This window comes from Eleutherodactylus coqui, chromosome 9 (assembly GCF_035609145.1).
Source record: "Eleutherodactylus coqui strain aEleCoq1 chromosome 9, aEleCoq1.hap1, whole genome shotgun sequence".
Classification (NCBI taxonomy): Eukaryota; Metazoa; Chordata; class Amphibia; order Anura; family Eleutherodactylidae; genus Eleutherodactylus; species Eleutherodactylus coqui.
In genome coordinates this window covers 69,402,800-69,417,873 of record NC_089845.1, presented here as the reverse complement: position 1 = coordinate 69,417,873, position 15,074 = coordinate 69,402,800, and positions in this window count along the sequence as shown.

Sequence of the window (15,074 nt, the reverse complement as noted above, 5' to 3'; positions counted from 1 at the left end):
AAGAATGTTTTCATTGTTGGAGGAGGAGGACGGGGATGTGTTTGAGGCAGTATGTGTCCTGTCCCCGTGTCCGTGGTTATATGCACCTTCCCAGTAACCGCGTTGGTGGGATAGTGGTCGCGACTGTGGACCTATTAGCGTGGTTTTATTCTGTTGGTTTTCGGAATGTGGCCAGGATTAAGTGGGCCGTGGTGGGGGGCTTCCTTATTGTGTCGTTTAAGGTGAAATTCTTGGACTGCCGCCAGACGGACCACTGCGTAAGCATTTGCCAAGAATGTTTTCATTGTTCGAGGAGGAGGACGGGGAAGTTGTTGAGGCAGTACGTGTCCTGTCCCCGTGTCCGTGGTTATATGCACCTTCCCAGTGACCGCGTCGCTGAAAAGTTGTCGCGCCTGGGGAACCTAGTAGCGCGGCCTCGCCACCATCATGTCTTTGGGAAGCCTCCGTTTCCACTACCCTGTAACATTGCAGTAGCAACAGTATAGGCAGAGCCGAGAATTAGTAACATTTCAGCGGTAAGAGTATGCACAAACCCCTGTAACATTTCATTGGCAGCAGTAACGACAGACCCCACTAACATTTCATTTGCAGCAGTATACACAGACCCCAGTAACATTTCAGTAGTATCTGTATAGACAGACCCCAGTAACAGTTCAGTAGTATAAGTCTAGACAGACCCCAGTAACATTTCAGTTCCAGCAGTATTTACAGACCCCAGTAACATTTCAGTAGTATCAGTTGCGACATGCCCCAGTCACATTTCAGTTCCAGCAGTGCAGACAGACTCCAGTAACAGTAACGTTGAAGCAGTATGGGCAAAGCAGCAGATTCACATTTCCCTGGCAGCAGTGTAGGGAGAGCACAGCATTTGTAACATTTCAGTAGTAGCAGTATAGTCAGACCCCAGTAACAGTAACGTAGAAGCAGTATGGGCAAAGCAGCAGATTCACATTTCCCTGGTAGCAGTGTAGGGAGAGCATAGTATCGATAAGATTTCAGTAGTAGCAGTATAGACAGGCCCCAGTCACATTTCAGTTCCAGCAGTGCAGACAGACTCCAGTAACAGTAACGTTGAAGCAGTAGGGACAAAGCAGCAGATAAACATTTCCCTGGCAGCAGTGTAGGGAGAGCAAAGTATTTGTAACATTTCAGTAGTAGCAGTATAGTCAGACAGCAGTAACATTAACGTAGAAGCAGTATGGGCAGAGCCCACTGTTAGTTATATTTCTGTTATAGCAGTATAGACCTGCCCCAGTAACATTTCCGTTGAAGCATTATGGGCAGAGTCCAGTATTAGTACAATTACAGTAGTAACAGTATACACCAACCAAGGTAACATTTCAGGAGTAGAAGTATCGGCAGACCTAAGTAACATTTCTGTTGCTGAAGTATAGTCAGACCCCTGTAGCATTACTGTGGCAGAAGTATAGGTAGGCAGAACAGAGTTACATTTCTGTAGCAAAAGTGTAGGCCAACCCCAGACACAGTGGTGTACCATGAGTGCAGGCGAAGCCCATAAAAATTACTTGGATTACATTGTAGGCGAGGGCCCAAAAAATTGTTGTACTGACAGTACAAATGTACCCCAGAAAAATTGCCCATGCCCAACCCAGAGGGCAGGTGAAACCCATTAATCGCTTAGCGCACTGTGGCTTAATTTTTAACTAGGCCTGGAGGCAGCCCAGTCTAAAAAACAATTGGTTCAGGTGGAAGTTTCAATGATTTAATGAGAATTGAAACAGATAAATATTATTTAGAAAAGTTATATGAGCCTTTTGGCCCACAGAAAAATTGCCCATTCGCGGTGATTACGAGAGGTTTCAGGAGGAGGAGCCGGAGGAGGACGAATATCATACACAGATTGACAAAGGTCTTTAGGTAGCGCTGCTGTCCGCTGGTGGAGAAGAGAAGTCTGGTTAAATCTAGGCTTTGTTCATCTTTATGAGTGTAAGCCTGTCGGCCCTGTCAGTTGACAGGCGGGTATGCTTGTCCGTGATGATTCCCCCAGCTGCACTAAACACCCTCTCTGACAAGACGCTAGCCGCAGGGCAAGCCAACACCTCCAGGTCATACAGCGCGAGTTCGGGCCACGTGTCCAGCTTTGACACCCAGTAGTTGTAAGGAGCAGAGGCGTCACGGAGGATGGTGGTACGATCGGCTGCGGACGCCCTCACCATCTTCTTACAGTGCTACCTCCGACTCAGCCTGGACTGGGGAGGTGTGAGACAGTCTTGCTGGGGAGCCATAAAGCTGGCAAAGGCCTTGGAGAGTGTTCCCCTGCCTGCGCTGAACATGCTGCCTGATCTCCCTGCCTCCCCTTCTGTTTGGCCCTCGGAACTGCACCTTCTGCCACTAGCACTGTCAGATGGGAAGTTTACCATCAGTTTGTCCACCAGGGCCCTGTGGTATTGCATCACTCTCAAACCCCTTTCCTCTTCGGGAATGAGAGTGAAAAGGTTATCCTTATACCGTGGGTCAAGCAGTGTGTACACCCAGTAATCCGTAGTGGCCAGAATGCATCTAACGCGAGGGTCACGAGAAAGGCATGCTAACATAAAGTCAGCCATTTGTGCCAGGGTACCTGTACGCAACATATGGCTGTCCTCACTAGGAAGATCACTTTGAGTATCCTCCTCCTCCTCAGGCCATACATGCTGAATGGATGAGAGGCAAGCAGCATGGGTACCCTCTGCAGTCGGCCGAGCTGTCTCTTCCTCCTCAGGCTCCTCCCCCTCCTCCTCTTCCTCCTACTCAACGCGCTGAGATATAGACATGAGGGTGCTCTGACTATCCAGCGACATACTGTCTTCCCCCGCCTCCGTTTCCGCCCGAAAAGCATCAGCCTTTATGCTTTTTGCAGGGAACTTCTCAACAGGCATAGCAGGGGAATGGTGACGCTAATGATTGCAGCATCGCCGCTCACCATCAGGGTGGACTCCTCAAAGTTTCCAAGGACCTGGCAGATATCTGCCATCCAGGCCCCCTCCTCTATAAAGAATTGAGGAGGCTGAATCCCACTTTGCCGCCCATGTTGGAGTTGGTATTCCACTATAGCTCTACGCTGCTCATACAGCCGGGACAACATGTGAAGCGTAGAGTTCCACCGTGTGGGCACGTCGCAAAGCAGTCGGTGCACTGGCAGATTAAACCAATGTTGCAGGGTGCGCAGGGTGGGAGCGTCCGTGTTGGACTTGCGGAAATGTGCGCTGACCCGGCGCACCTTGCCGAGGAGGTCTGACAAGTGTGGGTAGCCTTTCAGAAACCGCTAAACAACCAAATTAAAGACGTGGGCCAGGCATGGCACGTGCGTGAGGCTGCCAAGCTGCAGAGCTGCCACCAGGTTACGGCCGTTGTCACACACGACCATGCCCTGTTGGAGGCTCAGTGGCGAAAGCCAGCGGTCGGTCTGCTCTGTCAGACCGTGCAACAGTTCGTGGGCCGTTCTGGGCAATTCTGGGGGTGGGTAGTACATGAGCGGTCCCAGGCCCTGACTCGGTCCCAGCCTCCACTAAATTCACCCAATGTGCCATCAGGGAGATATAGTGGCCCTGCCCGCCTGTGCTTGTCCACGTGTCCATTGTTAAGTGGACCTTGCCAGTAACCGAGTTGGTGAGGGCACGTACGATGTTGCGTGAGACGTGGTCGTGCAGGGCTGGGACGGCACATCGTGAAAAATAGTGGCGACTGGGGACAGAGTAGAGCGGGGCTGCCGCCGCCATCATGTTTTTGAACGCCTCAGTTTCCACCAGCTTATAGGGGAGCATCTCCAGGCTGATCAATTTGGCTATGTGGACATTTAAAGCTTGAGCGTGTGCGTGGCGGCGTATTTGCGCTTTCGCTCCAACGATTCTCTTAGCGACAGCTGGACGCTGCACTGAGAGACATTGCTGGATGGGGTCGAGGACAGCGGAGGTGAGGGTGTGGGTCCAGGCCAGTAGATGGTCGTGCCTGTGTCGTGAGAGGTGGGTTGGATCTCAGTGGCAGGTTGGGGCCCAGGCGGGGAGGCAGTGGCGCAAACTGGAGGCGGTGAATGGCCTTCGTCCCACCTTGTGGGGTGCTTGGCCATCATATGCCTGCGCATACTGGTGGTGGTGAGGCTGCTGGTGGTGGCTCCCTGGCTGATCTTGGCGCGACAAAGGTTGCACACCACTGTTCGTCAGTCGTCCGCCGTCTCAGTGAAAAACTGTCACACCTTAGAGCACCTTGGCCTCTGCATGGTGGCTTGGCGCGAGGGGTGCTTTGGGAAACAGCTGGTGGATTATTCGCTCTTGCCCTGCCTCTACCCCTGGCCACCCCACTGCTTCTTCCAACCTGTCCTGCGGCTGCAATTGCCTCCCCCTCTGAAGACCTGTCCTCAGTTGGCTTATCACACCAGGTGGGGTCAGTCACCTCATCGTCCAGCGGCTCTTCCTCTGAATTCTCTGTGCGCTCCTCCCTCGGACTTACTGCCCTTACAACTACCTCACTGATAGACAACTGTGTCTCATTGTCATCGTCCTCCTCACCCACTGAAAGCTCTTGAGACAGTTGCCGGAAGTACCCAGCCTCATCACCCGGACCCCGGGAACTTTCCAAAGGTTGGGCATCGGTCACGATAAACTCCTCCAGTGGGAGAGGAACCATTGCTGCCCAATCTGGGCAGGGGCCCGAGAACAGTTCCTGGGAGTCTGCCTGCTCCTCAGAATGTGTCATTTTCATGGAGTGAGGAGGCTGGGAGGAAGGAGGAGCAGCAGCCAGAGGATTCAGAGTTGCAGCAGTGGATAGCGTAGAAGACTGGGTGGTTGATAGATTGCTGGATGCACTTGTATGGAGACTGTTCTAAACATGTTCTGTGATCTTTGCAAAGGTCCATTTGCAGGGACGGGGTGTAGATGGTGTAGAATGAATGACAGGCAAGAGCTGCCTGTGATTGGCTGAGTGACTCAACCAATCACAATCAGCTCTTTCAGCAGGCGGGGATTTTAAATCCCTGGCTGCTGATAAAACAGCACTACAGAGCCAGGTACAGCGCAGAGAAGACGCGGCTGAGCCCCGGAAGCTAAAGGGAGGTGACTATCTTTCTTTTTGTTTTTTACACTACTTTTACTGGATTTTCAGGAAAGCGCTTACATTTAAAGCCCTTCCCTGAAATCCATTGACGGGGTGCTGGCAGCAGGATCCTCTACCGCAGCTGTCATGTGTGACAGCTGCGGTAGGGCATTGAAGAATTCCTCTGCTGCATCTGTTACAGATGTGGCAGATTTAGCAGCAGGGAATTCTTTCTACTAGCGAGGCTTAAGAAAACATCTGCTGCATGCGGCAGATGTATTCTTCATCCCCACAGGGGACACGGCAGCAGCTGATAGGTAAGTCTTTTTTTTACACTTAAATCCTTGTTTTTCATGGAAGCCCTTGCATGAAAAACAATGCAGGGGTGCCAGCGGACCATTGTTTTCAACGGAGCCCCCGGTACCAGCCGCGCCTCCATTGGAAAATGCTTGGGTCCCCATTGACTTCAATGGGGTTCGTTACTCAAAACGAGCTCTCGAGGATTAGAAAAAGCTCAGCTTGAGTAACGAGCACCCGAGCATTTTGGTGCTCGCTCATCTCTAGTATTTACCTTTCAGTGTAATCCTGCCTGCCATGTTAGTAAGATGACTGATGTGAAGTTTTCTTTACAGATCAGGAAGTGTCAGACTAGTATTAGGCTGTGGTCAGTGGGAAAAATGCTGAAGTTTAGGATTTTAAAAAAATATATAGATTGTGACTGAAAATTAAAAAATATTCACCAAAAATTCTTAACAAATATATTTAACACAAAAATGGGATCTGTATACTAGGTCATTTTCTGATCACACATTCCCTTTAAGCATTTACTCTGTGTTTGAAATGTACTTTTAGAGAATGCTCCGGAAAGCAAGCAAGCATATCTATAGTGCCCCGTTTTTGAGACGTATGCCATATCCTGAAAAAAGAAAATCACATAGTGTACTTTATTTTCCATTATGCCTTTGGACAACTTATGTCACTGCATGACTACTGTATAACATAATGTCTATGGAGTGTCCTTGATTTTAAACATGTTAGGTATGGTTTGCCCAAAGACAATCTATTTCTTTAAACTGAATATTTCTTTAGTTATTGGCAAATAATCAAACATATCGTAATTGTGTTATGTTCAAGTAAGGTTTAAAGGTAAAATAAATGATAATATCCTGACATCCTGATCCACAAGAAAAAATTCCCAAGGTAAATGATACTGCATTTATATATATTAGTCCAGTGCTTATTTGAAGTGACAGGGAAATAAAAGCATAATTTTTGAAGTATCTTGCTTAAGTGCATTAAAATGCATATAATTGGCACTGCTGGCTTGATGCAGAACTCGTCAGTGGAATGCTAATAGCAGCTCGTCACTTGATCGCCATGCAGTGCTTTCTCAAGCTGTTATTCCATTATAATCTATCTGCATGCTGATAGTATATTGAGTACATCTCACTGTGATGGTAATGTCTGTCATTAAGCCAGAACAAATAGATACGTGTTTTCACCACACATTGACAAATAAATGAATACTTGGCTGCATGTGATATGTTTTCTTCAGATTGCAAGCCAGACTGCTTTTAGCAATTAGGGTTACCAAGGGAACAACATAAACAGGTGATTTCAGAAATTATTTACATTTTATTCTTGATATTAAAAATCAATTGTTAATGTCATTGTTCCATGGAATTGGATATTGTATAATGTTGTCTATTTAGCATTGTACATAATTATGTAATGCTTTGTTTATATTTTCTGCTTGTTTTCAAACTCAATTTTGAGTAGTCGATTACAATTTCCACATAAAAAAGCAACATTTTAGCAATCCTTTCTATACCAAATCCTGCTTTTGGCAGACATAAATATTCTTCTTAAAGGAAATGAAACATTTAGATATTTTCTACTAATGAAACTATTTAATGACACATTTTGGTATTCTGTCTGTTTTTATTTTCTGATTGTAGATTTATATTCTATTTTCTGTACATGATTATAGTGTTAGACCTGATGAAACTGGAGGCCCCTTTCAACTCCACCATTCTATGGTTCTATGGGGCAGTTTTCTTGCCTGAGCTTTTGCCCTGCTCTTTCAGCCACATGGACATCAGAAAGTGCTTTCCGTGGATGACTTTTTTACGTCTGTGGGAAAGTTTTGTTGGCATGCTCTTTGATATGTGCAAAGGACAGGGAGCAGAAAGGGGAGGATGATGATAAGGTATGTCTACGATCTGTTGTCGATGGTATATCCTGTGTTATCTGCCTCCACCTTGAATAGAATCTGTCATCAGGTTCATGCTGCCTGAACAATGAGTAGTATGACCCTGCAAAAGGTATGCCTATCATCTCCGTGTATTTTTATTCTGAAACTCTGTGGAATTTAAAAAAAAAAACATATTTCGAAATTCGACTTGGAAATGAAGCTCTGAGTCATGGAGGTGGCTTGCGCTGGCCTGCCATCATAAAGAGTGACAGCTCTCTCCCTATACACACCAGGGAAGACAACTGTCAGTCTATGCGCTGCAGGTGAGAAGAGGCCGGTGCGGTCCACCTCCATGACTCCGAGCTCTGTTCTTGAATCAAGCATCAAAGTATGTTTTTTTTTTCCTGAAAAGCGTTTCAGAACAAAACGTTTCATGGGGGCAATAGGCATACAGTCACAGCACACTGCTGCTGCCCATCCCACTGCTTCTGGGGCTATAGTTGGATGCCTCTGTCATCCATGATCTGCATACCATACTCACTCCTTTGCTCGCTCCCAGGTCTCTGTCTATAGGGCTTGCGCCTGTTCCCACCCCTTTTTGTACAGCACCAGCACACATTATCCAAACCTGCCCCCCTCCAATCTTGTCCCTGCTTTGCCTATATTAGGCATGCACACCCAAGGGTGTATGCCTAAGTAATTGGTCTGCTTAGCCATTGTAACAAATCCTCAGTTTGTGTGTATTCCTGGCATTGACCCTTTGATTCTTTTTTGATTATTCCAACTTCCGTGCTCCCTCACCATGCCTCTGTATTTTGTATTCTGCTTGCCCTGATCTTCAGCTTGGACCTCGTTTACACACCTGTGCTGCCAGCCCTGACTTCAGCATGTTTCCTTACTATGCACCCCTTCAGAACTATTGGTACCATTCCTCCGCTCAATGCAGCGGCTGCAGCCACATAACTGAGACTATTTCTGTGTGTGTAAAAGGTTGGGGACCCTGCAGCAAAGTTAGTATCACATTTGAAGGGGTTAAGCATGAAAACCGAGGTTCCCCAGGTGCTGCAACCTAAGATAGCGTGAAGCCAAACCAGTGTATGGCAAGTTGGATCCACATCCATCTGCCTGACATATACCTTTCCCATGTTCATGCTACCTGTGGTTCAGACTCCCTTTAATGAAAGAGGCGTTACCTTTCATTTTAATCCTGCCTGAGGTGATAATCAGATGTATGGAGAAAGAATATTTATGTAATATAAAAGACGGTTAGCAGGTCACCGGATGGTGTGGAAATGATGGCAGGCAGAAGCGCAATTTAGTTCTTTTGCAGCTCACCTTTACTGTAAATATATGCATGATAACACTTCATGAGAGAACACATTACTTCGAATTTTACTCCTCTGATAGTCACAGACCTCATGACCACAAAGGTAACATATTTACACATTCTCAAATGTCTAATATGTGCTTGTCCCAAGTAGCACCTTCCTGATACAGAGGCAATGTCATAGGTGGTGTCCTGGCTCGGGGTCTCTGTTACAACAGCTATGTTCACACACTCGGGGCATCATCCCTCCCACAGTTCTGTAATGATGAACTACTATAGACCCAGTGGCACTAACCTGGATGCTGTGTCTTATTCTTAAATCCCAGACCTCTAACCTTGTAGTATGGTGGGAGGCAGACCCCCTTTCCTCTGATGTCCTCTCATCATGTCGTCTATTTTTGTCTAGTCATTGAGGCAGCCTTCACATCTGTATTTGTCATCATCTCTGGTTTGGGGGGAAAGGAAACCCCCTCTCCTCCTGCATACAGGCACTATACTTTTCTCATTGACTCTAATCAAGTGGAAGGAAGACTCCCTTTCATTCCTCATTCTCTGTACTGCCAGCTGTCTCCTAGTCCCCACTTGTGGATATTGGTCAGGCCCCATTGAAAACACATTAGCTTGAAGGAAATTCCCTCTACTCTTGTTCCTAGTCCCTATCCAAGCACCCTGGGTATACTTGATAGTCTTACCCTGCTACTGGCGGGCTCTTTCCAGGTCCCCCTACTTTGCCATGTGTAGTCTATATGTAGCCTGAGTTGTATCCCCATGAGGAATATGCAAGCATTTTATGCAGTATATGCTGCAGCTATGGCAATAGCATTGTGCACCCCTACGGTGCTCCTACCTCACACTCTATGAAGGGTGACCTGAAAGCCACCTCACTGCTTGACCTCAAGGGGAGCAGTAACAACTTCTTCTTTTAAGTTTTGCACTGTGAGTGCAGCAGTACTTTCTAGAGTCTGCTGCAAGTAACAGCAATGTCACTGCTGTAGAAAAGAACATTGTGCAATCAGTCCAAATAAGCTGGATGGAGGCAGGGGGATAAGAGGGTCTATTATGTTAGAGCAGCAGTGATCTCATCTTCTCAGGTGAGCCTTCTTGGGGGAAGATCATCTACTCCCTTACACTAATGGTTTTTCTACAGCCTTCCACAACAACACATGAAAGTCCATTGTGAATATTATGCTGTTAGAATCATAGAATGGTAGAGTTGGAAGGGACCTCCAGTGTCATCGGTCCAACCCCCTGCTCAATGCAGGATCACTAAATCATCCCAGACAGATATTTGTCCAGTCCTTGTTTGAATACTTCCATTGAAGGAGAACTCACCACCTCCTGTGGTAACCTGTTCCACTCATTGATCACCTTCACTGTCAGAAAGTTTTTTCTAATATCTAATCTGTGTCTCCTTTCAGTTTCATCCCATTGCTTGTAGTCTTTCCTTGTACAAATGAGAATAGGGCTGATCCCTCTGCACTGTGACATCCCTTCAGATATTTGTAGACAGCGATTAAGTCTCCTCTTAGCCTTCTTTTTTCCAAGCTAAACATTCCCAGATCCTTTAGCCGTTGCTGCCCTGTGCTGACACTCCTCATACCGCTGATTGCATTGTGCTGCTATGCATGTCAAACAACCACCATAGTCTGTCACCCTACTACACCCATACACCAAGGGTGGAAACAGGACCCCCAGTGGCATGTGAGACATGTTATGCTCTTGCTTCCTTCTGTACTCACACTGCCTGGAATCCGGGTGTTCCCTTTCCTTACCAACCATGACAACTGGGTGACACCTTCCCACGTTCCTACAGGATACTACCCAATATGATGCCACCAAACCTTGCAATGTTAAAATACTGTTATTGCGGCAGAACAACAAACTATAGTACATTGCACAAAATCAACAGAATTTCCATGGAGGTGTTCCTCCACCACCTTACCTCTGCAATTGATGACTTGTATTCCACGTTGTTCACCAGTTTTCATCCTCAGAAGGCCCCATTGCTAATTGTCCATTTACCCTTGAAATTTACTCTTTCATTGTGTTTAACCTTAAGTTTCCCACTTTTTTAATATTTTCAACAAGTGTGAAGTTTCCTAACTAGAACATTGTCTGGTAAAGAGTCTTAGGGGGCAAATTTGAATCTTTTTCTTAAGAAAGCAGAAGCCAAGTCGCTTCAGTCAGTTCTTTTAACGCTTTCCAATCCAATTTGTATCCTGGTTTTCCTAGGAGGCTTACTCTTTTTCTGCCATTATATAACGGTACTATCTACTGGCTAAAGCCAGTACTGCATGGAGTAACACATTGGATAGGCTCCGACAGCAGAAAGGCTAGCAATATACAGTAAGAGAACCCCGACGGATGTCTTGCAACATAGGAGCTGTACAGCCTTCCATCATAATGTCTTAAGACGTCAGACAATGGATTGGAAAGGGTTAAATCACTTCATTAGACAAATCTTTTCTTGCAAAAGTGTTACAACTGGCCCAAATGAGTGATTCTCAAATTCGACAATATTTGAGGTCAAAGATCAATTAGTAGTTGTCAAGACACAGCCAGTAGAAAGCATACATCTCTTTGTATTTGCAATTCAAAATATAATATTCCTGTATTACATACTGTGCTTTGAATACAGATCATTTGATCATTTACGGGAAAAGTTCAAAGATATGAAAATACAGTATCGCAACTCACTTTTGATGTAAACCAGATGTTAGATGCAATCAGGATGATGCATAGGGAAGCACTCAGTCAGCTGGGGTAATCCAGGCGACAGCAAATCCACGTAGCTGTCAGAAGTCTTGTTTTTTGCAACACGAGTTATATTTTTCAATGGTACTGTTTAATGTATCATATAATATACTGAAAACCGTTTAAATATTTCTACATGGAGTGAAATGGGGAAAAAAATGCAATTTCACTATTTTGGGGGGATTGAGGTTTGTTTTTACAATATAAAACACTGTAGCAAAAATGACATAGAAGTAACCCGTGGGTTAGTGTAATAAGGAAAATACCAATTTTTTTTTTGCTGTGCTACTTTTTAAAAATAAAGTATCTTAAAAATTATTTTCCGCTTTTAATGTAAATGCAGTAGAAGGTGGGTACCCCATTTTTCTTCACTGCAGGCTTACTGTATGCGCCCACAGTGACCTCAGATTGAATAGAGCTGCAGTTGCACGTGTGCAGGGCTGCTGCATTTATTTTAATGGAACTGAAGGAAATAGCTGAGTAAGTGCTCAGCTATCTGCAGCGGTCCAGTTAAAGATGAATGGAGCAGGAGCTACAAAGGATAGTATTCTTCAGCACCAGCTCAATCCTGCAATGACTTAATTTTCCTTGATTCAGTTTAAAGGGGTACTTCCATTAGGGTCTTATATGGCATATCCTGACTAATTGCCATAAATGTCTGATACATGTGGGTCCCAACTCTGGGACCTGCACGTATTGAAGATCTAAGCATGACCACCCCTACCTGGCTGTATGTGTTGGATGGGGTTTGTCTGAAGTTCCAGAATCAGCCAAGAGGGCTGTCTTATGTTGTTTCCTTAGACGTGACAGGAAGTTATGGAAACTGGATAGCATAGCTCCCACAGCTGTTTTGATACTCCTAACAACAGGCAGTGGCATGAAGAGAGACAGCCTCACCTTGCCATGACAGGCTGAAATGGGAATACCTCTTTCAAGTTAACTGTTTGTTTTAAATTGATAAGTTTAAAAAAATATGATTTTTTTTAAACACGGTCAACCATTTTCTTTATATTGATTAATATCAAAGTGCAGTTAACTTCTGGATTTGAAGGTAGGTATTTGTCAAAAGTACTTTATTATGTGGACAAACGCCTATATCTTTACTTTCACAAGTTTTTATGAAAGGGTTTTCAGTGTTTACAACAGAGACAACCAAGGATTAGGTAATAAACATGTCTTAAGAATTAAGTATTCACATGCTATCTAGATAAAATAGGTATATGATTAAAGGACCAATTACACACACTGATCTCTTTTAAAAGATTGAAAGATCAGAGATTGTTTTGCATGAAGTACTATTAGTACTTCATTAGCTTCATTTGCATGCAAATGAACTTCTGGGCACTGTTACAGAACTCAGCAGGAGGTCTGAGCCCTGTAATTAGCTCCATTGTTCAGCCACAGGCTCCCCATGGAGGATTCAGCACCATGGACAGCAGACACAGTGTGCGGTTGTGCTTATCAGCTGTTCTGCCTGAGAACAGCTGTAACAATCTTATCAGCTGTAATTAAGTCTCCACAGGCAAGGCACAGCATGCAGTCCTGCTGATCAGCTGTTCTGCTGAAGGACGCTTTTCAATCAGAACTGAAAACCGTCGTTCAGCCAAACATTGAAAGATGGGCACATTTAGACAATGATTATCGCTTAAAAAACATTTTTTGAGCGAATTTTAAGCGATAATTAATCATTGTGTCTATAAGGGCCTTTAGGCCTCATGTCCACGGGCAAAAGAAGAATTAAAATCCGCAGCGGATTATAACTCTTCTCCCGCACGCGGATCCGCATCCCATAGGTATGCATTGACCACCCGCGGGTAGATAAATACCCGCGGATGGTCAATAAAAATGATTTTAAAAAAATGGAGCATGAAAAAATCTGGACCATGCTCCATTTTCGTGCGGGTCTCCTGCGGGGACGGCTCCCGTGGGCTTCTATTGAAGCCTATGGAAGCCGTCCAGATCCGCGGGAGACCTAAAATAGGAATTTAAAAGAATTAACTCACCTGGAGCGGACCGGGAAGGTCTTCTCTTCCTCACGGCCGGATCTTTCTTGCTTCGGCTCGGCGGATGTGCCCGGCGCATGCACGCAGCACGTCGGCGACGTGCCGGCGACGTGCCGCCGGCGTGACGAGTTCATCCGCTGGCCGAAAAAGAAGATCCGGCCGTGAGGAAGAGAAGACTTTCCCGGCCCGCTGCGGGTGAGTTAATTCTTTTAAATTCCTATTTTCAGCGCTCATGTCCGCGGGGCAGGAGGGACCCGCTGCAGATTCTCCATGGAGAATCCGTAGCGGGCCTGATTTTCCCCGTGGACATGAGGCCTAAGTCTTAGAATCATTCTAAAATAATATAAATTGCTATGCAGTTTAGCATATTCTATTACTAACATTGTATATCAAAAATACAACAAAGAGAGAAAACAACAAAGATAGAGGGAGAAAAATAAAACAAACAAGGGAAAGAGAGGACATGGAAATAGACTCAATATCAGACTAAATGTGCATTTATACACACAGATGATCGCTCAAAATTCATCAGAAACTGATGGTTTTGAGCAATCATTTTGCATAGGTACTAATAGGCTAATCATCCCTTTAATACTTCATTGCATGTTTTTAGAGAACAGCGGGTGGTCTGTTCTCTAAATAAACCTCTGTTGTTCTCCAGTGGGACAGCAGCTGTTAAAGAATGTTATCAGGTGTTATCAGTGCTGCCCACGAAAAACCCAGCATGCTGTCCGTCTAATCAGCAATGATATATTTCATGCTAACCAGAACTCAGCGATGAACGAAAAGTACATGGTTAGTGCACAATGGGCGCACATTTACACACAATAATTATCATTCAAAAGATGGATTTTGAGCGAATTTTGAGCGATAATTGTTGTGTGTAAAAGGGCCTTTAGCATAGGAAAAAAATTCCATTGTTTCTTATATTGCATTGAATTTAGTTTGAGAGTTATTCCAGATGATAATTTTTCATTTCCCATTACTTCAGGGGTAGCTCCAGGTGAGGAACATTTAACCCTTCCCAGTTCAGGGTCAGGTCCGTTCTCGTCTGATTTACTGAGTCCCAGCTTTTGCGCAGTTTCCGCCTCAGAGTCAGCTGTTCAGGGTGGTTTCACTCGGCAGTACAACACAGTGGATCCACAACCTCATCATTACAAAGAATACGCACTCAGCCTCGTCTCAGCAACCTTGATCAAAGCAAGAGTAGTGACTCAAGAAGACTGACTAAAAATGAGAAGAATGGACAAGAACGACCCTCAGGGATTAAAGGTCCATTTACATGCATCGATTATCACCCAAAATTAGTTGAAATGACCGCAAACGATGAAAATCATTTCATGTAAATGCTGCCATTGTGCACTTTTTGTCTGAACGAGGATTTTAAGGTGAATTTATAATCCATTGTTTAGCTGCAAAGAGATAAAGAATCTCTCAACTGACTGCATGCTGTGTTCTCCCCGAGAGACAGAGATTACATTGTATTCTGCCGTCAGCCCCGACGAGAACAATGCAACTGTTTGCACATTAGGGCGTGTGATTAGTCACACACTGGACTCTGCAAACAGCTATTGGAGGCCCTTTTACATGTAAGAGAAAGTATAATGGACGCTAAAAGTATTAATAGACGTTACTTCAGGCACCTGCTGTCTTCCTTGGTGCAATTTTTGATCCAGCAGACCGTATGTGGGCCTTATTTTGTTTTCAGTGACAGCCTTGCGCTACAATTGACCCCCCTCCCCCCACACACACACCACTGTACACTATT